This window comes from Leuciscus leuciscus, assembly GCF_965113295.1.
Source record: "Leuciscus leuciscus genome assembly, chromosome: 10".
NCBI classification, from domain to species: domain Eukaryota; kingdom Metazoa; phylum Chordata; class Actinopteri; order Cypriniformes; family Leuciscidae; genus Leuciscus; species Leuciscus leuciscus.
The window spans coordinates 10081801-10092782 of NC_138734.1; positions in this window are offsets into that span (position 1 = coordinate 10081801).

Consider the following 10982-nt stretch of genomic DNA (forward strand, 5'->3'; position numbering starts at 1 on the left):
AATAGCGATGACTGCTTTTGTTAACCACTATAATCATGTCCCATAAGTTTTGAACAGATTTTTCAGCTGATAACAGTTGCATAGCCTTGGCTGTATGATATCACCCACGTCACAAGTAAAGCACAATCATATGGCTGTCAGACACAATAACTGAAACTTTCAGCAGATTTCTAATAGGAACGACCCAATTTAGATAAAAATGTTCTCAAAATTGCTTCTTCAAAGCCATTTCGTCACACACTTCTTATATCAAGAGTTCTTGGTTGATAGGGTCAGAGTGACCAAGCTGGTTCTATTCTTCCCTTTCCCACATCTTCTAGGCATTATTTTTGATCACCTTGGCAACCATGCTTCAGTGAGCTGTGACGGTCCTTTGATCACGCAAACTCGCCCTTAAAAACACCAAAATGTTATCTTGTGATACCATAATTAGAATAGAGTATAATAATGTATTACATGCATCTCTTCAATACATCATTCTGATTCGTATAATGATTGGCTTATATTTTTGCATAACGACTGTCAAATAGTTGTCCCTCGCTATCATTCTACTATTGATATGCTAATTGTGTTGTTTTTCTTACAAAAAAATCATTCAAAATCAGAATTTCATTTATTTATTTATTTTTTGGTCATTAAACACAAATATTTTACTGCTCAATGCTGTGATTGGCTGATCAAAATATGATATTCCAGAATATTCATACATTATTGGAATATATTTATATTTAATTTGATTTTAACTGTGATCAAACTTTTTGCATAATGACAATGAAATAATTGTCCACGGCTATATAGATATGCTAATTTTATGGGTTTTATAAGTCAAATCAACATTTCATGTCCTTTTATTTACTTATTTGGTCGTCATATAAAAATATTTGTCTGTTCAATGCTGTGATTTGGCATTCAAAACCAAGTATTCCAGAATGATATATAACTGGAACACTTGATTCTGACTCGTCAATAATTGGTAACATTTTATTTCAATGGTCCACTTTAGACATTCAACTAACTATAAGTAACTTTGCAACTACAACTAGCAGTCATTCGAATATTAGTAGACTGTCTGCTTATACTAACACTTTATTTTGATGCTTCCCAACAGACATTTTTCTGACTATAAGCAGCTTTAAAAGTAGGCCTACATGTCTACTTATTCTACTAACCCAAACCCTAACCTAACAGTCTATCAATACTCTAATGAGAGTAAGTTGACATTTAGTTGCAAAAAAAAAAAATTCTGAGTTTATTGACATGTAGTTGTAAAGTTACTTAAAGTCTAAAGTGGATTATCAAAATAAAGTGTAACGAAATAATTGAATAAAAAATGTCAAATCCAATCAATATTTCCATGTATTTATGTTAAGTAGCAGTGTAATGATAAGCTGGATAGGTACAACAATGAGATTGTCTGTAATGGAAAAACAACTCAATAGCATAAAAAATATATATATGCAAAACCCCTATGCTCCATGTTGGGATATAGTTGAATGAATGTAGCTAAACAGGCTGTTACTGAGGTCAGAGGAGCAGTGGTAGTCAAGTCAACCAATGCTGATAAAAGCTTTTCACCTCAGCTCTCTATTTCTGACTCATTTCCAGGCAGAGTAGCACCTGGTATATTCAATCTGCTGTACTCAGCCGCAGGTGGTGGGAAGAAAAGTGTCTACTGAGAGGTCAGGTTGAACTATGGAAGAAACATCCCCGCCTGTTACTGTGAGACCTGAGTTTAAAATGTCATGTTAGATGTCTGTTACAGAAACCTTTAGGATGAATACAGAATAGTTTTTTGTGGAAACTATACCTGCGCATCTGAACTGAACAGGGAAGACCAACCAATGGTTTGATCTTTGAATTTTTTGTTACTTTTGAAATTGTCACTTGTTACATGAATAGTAAAGTTCTGACGTTGCTTCTGATTGCTTTTACACCGTGTCCTAACCAGACGCGATGCAATAATTTGTCTGTCCACACTAGACGCGACGCGTCTGCGAGATGCGTAAAAATCAATCAAAATCAAAAAAGCCAATCACAACAGCGTGTGGGAAAATGGATCGCAATCGCAAGAAAATGGATAAGTAGGCTACATCAAATTCACAAATATTACACCATTTAAACATTATTCAAATACATAGGCTACTGAGTTAGGCCTACTAAAACAATCTTTGTCAAATAATAGGCTACACTTGTTTGTTCACAGTTTGAACCTTCTTGTTTCCATTTGTTTAATTTCAAGATTTGAGGTGAATTATCATAGACAGTATATAAACTGGACACAGCGACCCCATAGGGTTCAACAGAGAAAAGTGAAGCAAATTAGAAGCACTCACTTCCTGATGGTTGAGCGTACTGCGCAGACTCAAACTGAGCTTGACGACGTGGATGTGACGTGAGCAACCTGTCTGACAATTGTAGACAGGTTACAGCATAAGCTGTAGTTGTAGCTGTGCCAGGAGAAATCTGAATCATTCCCTTCCGAATCTCGCAGAGACGGAGAGCGTGAGTAGGAGCGCGTACATGAGCTAGGAGCAGGAGCAACTTTATGACTCTCTATGGGCTTCTCCCTTGACTTTATCGGACTTTATGCCTCCACGTCCCCCCGATTGCCTGCGAGCTTCTCCTCCTGTCTATAGGGTAATTTCCAGAGAGTTGCGTGGTTATGATGCAATCGTTAGCCTACTTTTACAAAAACTGCTTCTACGGGGCCATAACGTAAGATACAAGGTAATGGAGCCTTTTATACATTGTCGTGTTTCTTTAGAAATAAATAATGGACAAATGGAGTCTTTAAACGCCTCAGATGTAAAGTTATTCGCTGTCAAAGTGACGCCAAAATGAATAGGAGTCAATGGAATGCTAACACCAGGTGATGGCTTGTTAGCCAATGGCGCCCCCCGGGGGTCGTACGGTTTTCGAGCGCTGGATTGACCCCCTGTGAATTATCCATTGTTCTGGGAGCACTAAATGATATTCAAAGTCACATTACACGCTTTTAACAATAAATAAAGCACATAAACAGAAGGCTACATGAGATTATCATTGCCACATTTTGTGTTTGTTGTTCCAGCGCGACGTCACAGAAAACTAGAAACCGTTTTTAAAATAGAATCGTCGTGCGTCGCCGTTGCGCTGGTTAGGACAAAAACTCTGATTAACATGGAAAATATACCTTTTATCGTGCGTCGCGTGTAGTTAGGACATGGTGTTAGAGGGAAAGGCTGTCCACAAAGGCCCTGATTATACTCACGGCAAAGTTCTTTTTCGTTCTTTGCTTAGTGGTGAAACGAAGTTTAATAGGTGACCAGCGATATACTGTTAGTGAACATTCCAACGCTGCCCAGCATTTAGATGAATATATAAATATGTACTGCACGCTTTTCTCTCAATAACAAAATAAACACACAACAAAATTGAGAAAACAGCAAGCATTTAAATAAAACATAAGATAAGCATCTGATCATATAGCAACATGATTAGTTTGCACAAGCTCTGCAATTCGGCACTTCAGTAAAGTCACGTCACGTTTATATAGCACTTTATACAATATATTGCTTAAAATCAAGCAGCTTTACCGTATTAAACATGAAAAATAGTGTCAGTGTCTCGTTTCTACTATAAAGTAGCTCTCACGTGTTCATGTTTTCACTCGCGGACGTCTGACCTCGGCAGACTGAACAGGAGAAATGAAGCGAAAAGATTTCCATGTAAAAGAAGGCGGAGCCTCAGAGCCACACCTACCTATTATGTAATCGCAACGGACCAATGGTAGTACAAAGGTGTTTACCAGCCGAAGCAAACTTTTCCAGAAAGTTCGCCTTGCCAAGCGTTTTTCGAAATCCCAACACGAAGTCCAAACACGAACTCCAAACGAACTTTGTTTTTGCCTTATTTTGTTCGAAATTATGTCACAGCAGTTTATTCTTCCATTTTGCTTTAAGTAAATCGGGGCCTTAAGCCTGTAAAGCCTGACATGAGAAAATTTTTTTTTTTTTTTTTTTTTTTATGAAACAGTTTATTGAAACTTTTAGATAAAATATTTTTAAAAAACTAATAAGAAAGTTTGCATAGGCTATGTGTACATGAGGCTTTTATGACAGGCCTATATGAGAATATGGAGCTCATTTTTATTCAGAAGTCCCAAACTGAGTAAAAATACACAATTTGATGCAGATGCTGATATAATGTGGCCAAAAAGTAAGATTAAATTATGATACCGTAATGTAAATCAATTAAAACTACTTCCATTTAATGCATATAAATATCAGTTTATATTTATTATTAATATCAGAGAGATTTACAAATAAACATTCCTCAAAATCCTGTTTAATTTGATATTTAAATGATCTTTTCTAAAACATGATGTATTAATAAACAAGTAAACCTAAATTGCTTCAGTCCAGTGACTAACAATATAAAAGTTACATTTACCTTAAACAATCTGTATTTCATAGCAAAAAGGCACGTGCATTATTCAGTTCAATTCACATTTATTTGTAAAGCACTTTTCACAATACATATTTCAAAGCAGCTTTACAAAAAATGCCTGTGTCTACATTACAATTTAGAGGGATCTGTTATCAGAGGTGACTGTGTCCTGTATGTATTTCAGAAATGTACATGTATATTAATTTTAGGCAGAAACAATGAGCTCATTGAAGTAATTATTACAAATTGTGAACATAATGATTACAATATATAGAAAATTTAGCATTAGTGAATGTTGATTCAGAGTTTGCGTCATCTGAAGTCACTGTGACCTAAAAGTGGACGTTTTTAGAATTATGCTAAAAGCCATTTTACTTGCTAAAAATATAGTATCAATCGGATTACAAAGTATCAATCGGATTACAGAAAGAATGTTGAAGATTGTGTACATGTTTTGTTTTTTTTTCAAAATTTTTGATCATGTTAATCATTTAGAGGCTTTAGAAATCTGTGTATCAAATATGATTCAGTACAAGTTTAAAACAAGATTTCAAACCAAAGTGGTATTAGATAGCATGGGCTTACTTATCAAACAAAACATTTCACATAATCTTGCTAGGGAGAAAAACAGCATAAACCATGCAGTCTAATCTGTTTTGTTGGTCAGTTTGGGTTGTTTTAGATGGGCTTGGGGATTTTCTTAACCCAAATTAAACCTCTTTTATTTTTTCCCCCTGCTGAAAAAAAAAACAACCTTTTGTGAATCAAACTCTACTGGTGACACTGTGTAGCACCCAGCGATGACAAGTCAGAAATAAATGTGGGGTACACTTTTTGTCTTGTCACTTTCATTTCAGACTGCAAGATCACAACTCATGAAAATAGGCTCTCAACAGAATATAATATACTTTGCTGTGATGTTGTAGATTAACATACACTGAAAAAGAATTATAAAACAATGATCACTCATATATAATAATTCCCAAATAAATACAAAGAAACGGCAATGACTGAAAAAAGTATTTTCTTGTAAAACCTACTTCAGTAATCTTTGTTTTATTTACAACTTCTAATATATATATATATATATATATATATAAATTTTTTTTTTTTTTTTTTTTTTTTTCAACAGAGGAAACACTGTCACAGTTATGTTCTGTTCTATGGACTTTTAGTTTGCTTCATTTTGTTCCACTGTTTCCTTTGTTCCCTATGTTCCTGCTTATGTTGCCATGGTTTAGTACTCACCTGTGTCCAGTGAGCGATTTCTGAGAATCTTTGTTGAAACCTGTTGATATTTGAAATCAACCCAAACAAACACACCCCTCTCTTTATTGCTGCACCCCCAAAATGTACAAACACACAATGTGTTTCTAGAAGCGAAGCAAAATAAAGCTTTGCAAAAAAATCAGGTGAAGATAACGAACGACAAGGAAGAACAAAAAATTTACACCGTACACAAGAATATATACAAGCAAGAGTTCATTGTTAGTCGCCAGCAACACACACTCAAAACCAATGTTACTCAAGTATGGAGCAGAAACAACACAAGCTCAGCGTCTGTTTTCAGGCCTTCCGGCTTAGGACTCTCCAGTGCTGGAAAGCTTTTCTAATATTAACGCAGTTCCTAAAGCTCTTGCTTGATCATGACCCTTTTTTCCAGTGATGTTCCACTGGCCTTTTCTCTTTTTGTAATGTCTCTCATCCATCTCTCTTTCTACAGTCTTTCTTCAAATCTCACTCTTGCTTACTCTCTCTCCTCCCCCATCATGAGAGGACACGCCCCCTACTGCTGATTGGCTACTAGTTTGTTGCGGTGCTCGGCCTGATCCACTTTCAACAGCGTTTTTCAGAAATCGCTTAGGCCTACTACACCTTTAAACCTGTGTTTCCAGTTCAGTTTGGTCTGGCCTTGTCTGTGTGAAGGTTGGTTTGCTTGGCAGTTCACCTGTTTTCCAGAGTGTTTTTATGTTTAGTTGAATATGTTTAGTAGCTAATCCTACTATTTTTACCATAGAGGCCAAAGTGTTTCTTTTGAACAGTAGGGTACAATGAGGCTAAATGTGCACCTGGGTAAAAGGCGCATTTGACTCTCTTTTAAACCACTAGATGGCACAAAAATCCAGCTCAGCTTTGTTCGTAACAACCGCTTTTGATTATTTGGCTGCTCCTTGACGTGATTGTGGACAGAACGTAACGTTGATTTGATCTAATATTTAATAATGTTTATTATTAATCTGAACAAGTAAGTAACATCCACTTTTGTTCTGACCAGCTAAAGGCGGGCGTACACGGTGCGAGTTCGGACCAGGATCGGACACTCGGGAGGTCGTGAGATATTGCACACGTTGCGAGTCAGTTTAACTGATAATCGCGTCAAAGCAGCTGGTACACGGCACGACTGTCCTGCACGAATTTTATCCCGAGCCGGCAGCAATCACGTGAGCTTTCGCGCTAAACACAGAGACCGTCAATGTTGCATGCAGGCAAAGCTTCAAATAGAAAAAAATGACAGAAATGTGTGTGCAAATGATTTGTTGTAAAGCAGAGAACAGTAGCCAATCCTGTCAACATAAAAACGAGAGAGAGAGAGAGAGAGAGGTGTGTGTGTGTGTGTGTGTGTGTGTGTGTGTGTGTGTGTGTGTGTGTGTGTGTGTGTGTGTGTGTGTGTGTGTGTGTGTGTGTGTGTGTGTGTGTGTGTGTGTGTGTGTGTGTGTGACAGTGTATGCGCACTCTGTATGGTTGCTGCCACTGAGGTATAGCCCCACGTGGTTGTGTATGATTAGCAATAGGGGACAGCTGGTGAAAATCGGGCCGACTCCCCGAATTTTTTAAACATGTTTAAAAATGATCGGGAGGTCGGGGAGGTGCTCATGACGTGCTCGGCTCGGCTCGTAATTCCTCTCACACGCTGCGAGCCGCGACCATGCGAGCATCACCGATTCCACTCGATTTCTCCCGAGTGAAAAAAATCATCTGCGAGCTCGTAAAAACAGCAAAAATCGCACCGTCTACGCCCGCCTTAAGCCTGGTTCACACGGCAGGATAATTAGGCCGATTTTAGCCCCGATTCAGCCCTTCCGACAATCTTAAGGATGCTCCGATTATCGTAAAATAATCTGATCAGATATTCCTGCCGTGTGTGGTGTGTTAAGGCTGCTCTCGTCTGCTCGGAAGGATCGGGACCGCTCCGATCTCAAATCGGGGATATCCAACATGTTGGATTTATTTGGCCCGATTTCTTCTCGTGTGTGGTGTCCCCCGAGCACGCAGCCTGTGGACTGTGGAGTGTAGCCAATCAGAAAGCGAGGTGACGAGGCGGCGAGGAAACTCCGGGAAATATAATCAAAACAGCCGGCGGCATGGCGCACCAGAAAGTCCGGTGGACGTCAGAGATCATCGCCTTTTCTTTTGATAACGTTTTTTTCCGGTTAAAAACAAACTACAAACTATTGCCACTGCATCCTCTTCGTCCGCCATGATTGTTTACTCTGAAGTCACGTTTGATCTCGAGGTATTTTGCGCGATTTCCCGTCTGATCTGGGAATGCTCGGGAGTCAAATTGGTTCGTGTGTGATGTGTTGATTTTGCCGTGTGGCTGCGCACCACACACTGTACGACCAAAACTGTTAGACCCGTGATTTTTTTATCCCCGTGTGTGGGGTCTCTCAGGTTTGGAAAATCGGCCGACAATTTTAAAATCGTCCCGTGTGAACCAGGCTTTAAGGGAAAAAAAAAGCATTGCAGTAAATCGCGCTGATTAAATCTAACAATAGCTTATCATATCACGTCAAACCATGCAAATTATACTTTGTTCTCAAATTGTTAATGTTAACAACATCAGCATTGTGTGACTACATTTAATGCCCTTCTGATATTTATCCTTGTTTTCGCATGGGCCCAGTTGAAGTCTCTTTTTTTTTCTCCGAAGTCTTTCGCGTTTTACTACGGGTGAATCTCCAGTTGTCACTGGTGATTGTAGTTTGAACCTTTCTGTATCCGCCATTAAATTAAGTTTAATCATATCAAGTGCTGTGAGAAAAGGCTATAAATCTCAACCACCAACATCCTCACACGCAATATAGCCTACTAGCCGAGACACCTTCTTTATGTGTACAGATGTGACGTAATGACGCAAAGACATGCTGGAATTTCCCTTGGAAATCCACCAGTACCGCTGGAATTAAAAACATTATGACAAGCTTACCGTTTTGAATCGAGCTAAGGCAAGCAGATAGTCTTGAACACTGGCTGGTGATTGCTCAAAATTATTTTGGATATTTTTTTAACCTAAAAAATCTACGGACTGCAGCTTTAAGCAACAGTTTTTTAATAATGGAAGAATATTTAAAAGGATGGTAATTGGGGTAAAAAGTGCACCTGCTGTTGGAGCGAAAGGCACAATAATTAACATGATAATAAATAGCTGGCTGACTTTTCCATTTGTTGATACGACATGGTTAGATTCAGATGGTAAATATCATATATCAAATTGATTGTCCACCTTAGAGATAATCACCATATTTATAATGAAACCATCATATTTCCAAATATGATATTAATCATATCATATAATCAAATATAATTTATTTGCTACTACTGTAAAGATTTATTAAATAATTATGGGATCTCATTCAATGCGTTCAGAATCTTTTTTTTATATATCATTTTTGTCTCTGTATTTTTTTAAATGAACATTTTAATGAGTTTAATGAATTCTTTTATTAATCAAAATAAACCAAAAATAGTAAAAACTTCGCTAAAGTGATTGTTTTGAACAAGCATTAACTTAGACACATTATTAAAAACATATTATTGTATAGCTAAAGTAGTTGTATCAATACTTTGTGCCTTTTACTCCATGTGTGGGCAGAGGTGAACCTACATTAAAGGCAGGGTAGGTAGGATTTTTCCTACCTACCTAGAGAAAAAAAAAACATTCCAAATTTGTTTAAACTGTCTTTATATACCAATACATAATTAAAATGTAAGTACTCTGAAAAAGAGAGTATAAAAATCGAGTGTCTGTAGACCTCTCACGACTGTTGTAAACACAGCTAATTAATTCCATTCACTCCACCCCCTCCCTTCTGAGCTCCTTCCAAAGCCACGCCCCCAAAACACATGAACGCGCGACGCCAAAAGCTCAGGCTCAGCTGACGCATTATTTACCTGAGACGAGTGGAGAGGAAGGAGCGCAGTGCATGCAGTGACATCATGTCAGAATCACATGTAATAAAATACCTAACTTTATCACTATAATTATAAACAAATAATATGGCTTTTAGTACTCACTATCAAGCTAGCGTATCGATACTGGTAAAGTTTAAAATATATTTTGTTTGATTCGGTAACGAGCTATATTTATAGGTAACGAGCTATATTTATGAGGCAAAGCTAAAAACAGGTTGCACTGATACACGTTTTTCCATTACCATCAGTTGCACTGTGATGAAGGTGAATTTCGTGTAAGATTCATAACATATACGGTGTTTTGCATGTAAGAGTTTCCATGATGAAAACATTGTTGACTCTGATGAGGACTAACGTTACACTCCGGTGACAAGTACCGCATCGTCGGTTCGAGGACAGGTCCGGGGTCGAGGGCGAAGCAGAGGAGGTCGTTCAAGAGTTCGGGCAACCAGGGTCCGAGGAAGTAGTTTTTGCCTTGTTTGCCTTCGCTGACTGCATATGCAGGTGCTTTGAATTTTGAATGCTCTTTCTCTGCCATAATTTTACTCTTCGTAGGTTCTGCGCCTCTCTTGCACTCCTCAAATCAAACGGGTGCGCGCGCATATGGGCAGATCTTGTAGCAACAGTGGTGGTAGCCATGGTTGCGAGAGTGAGTGACAGTCAGCCAAACCAATCAATTGTTTCGTCCCGAATGGAAATAATGAGCTGTGTTTATTGCAGATTAAAAGGTCTACAGTCACTCGATTTTTATACTCTCTTTTTCAGAGCACTTACATTTTAATAATGTATTGGTATATAAAGACAGTTTAAACAAATTTGAAAAAAGGTTTTTTATAAAAATCCTACCTACCCTACCTTTAAGGAGGCCTCAGGCAAAATTAAACAATGAGGCCCTTCTAAAATATTTTTTGTTAATATCTTCGTTACCTAGAGATATAATTATACAACGTACAAAAAGTGGTCAAAACACATCTAACAGAACATAAATATTATTTTTACAACGTTAAAGCGCTTTTAATAAATCATGTCAATCTTCATCTTTATAATAATGCAAGACAATCTTCAAGATACAGTTGAATCATATATATATATATATATATATATATATATATATATACACACACACTACAAGTCAGTTAAGCTCATTCAATTCAGTTAAGCTCACTTTTTCACCAGAGAGGTTTTGATCATTTGTCAGTCTGTAAATGCAACAACCTTGCAGGACATTTAGTTCTTTAAATAGGTCTAGGACCTATAATTAATAAGTGGATCAGGAATTATTCTCTCAACAACTTAAAACTGTCTCCGTAGATTCATTGCCTTAAAGTGAAGTCAACGTACAGGGCTTTGTATATGTGTGT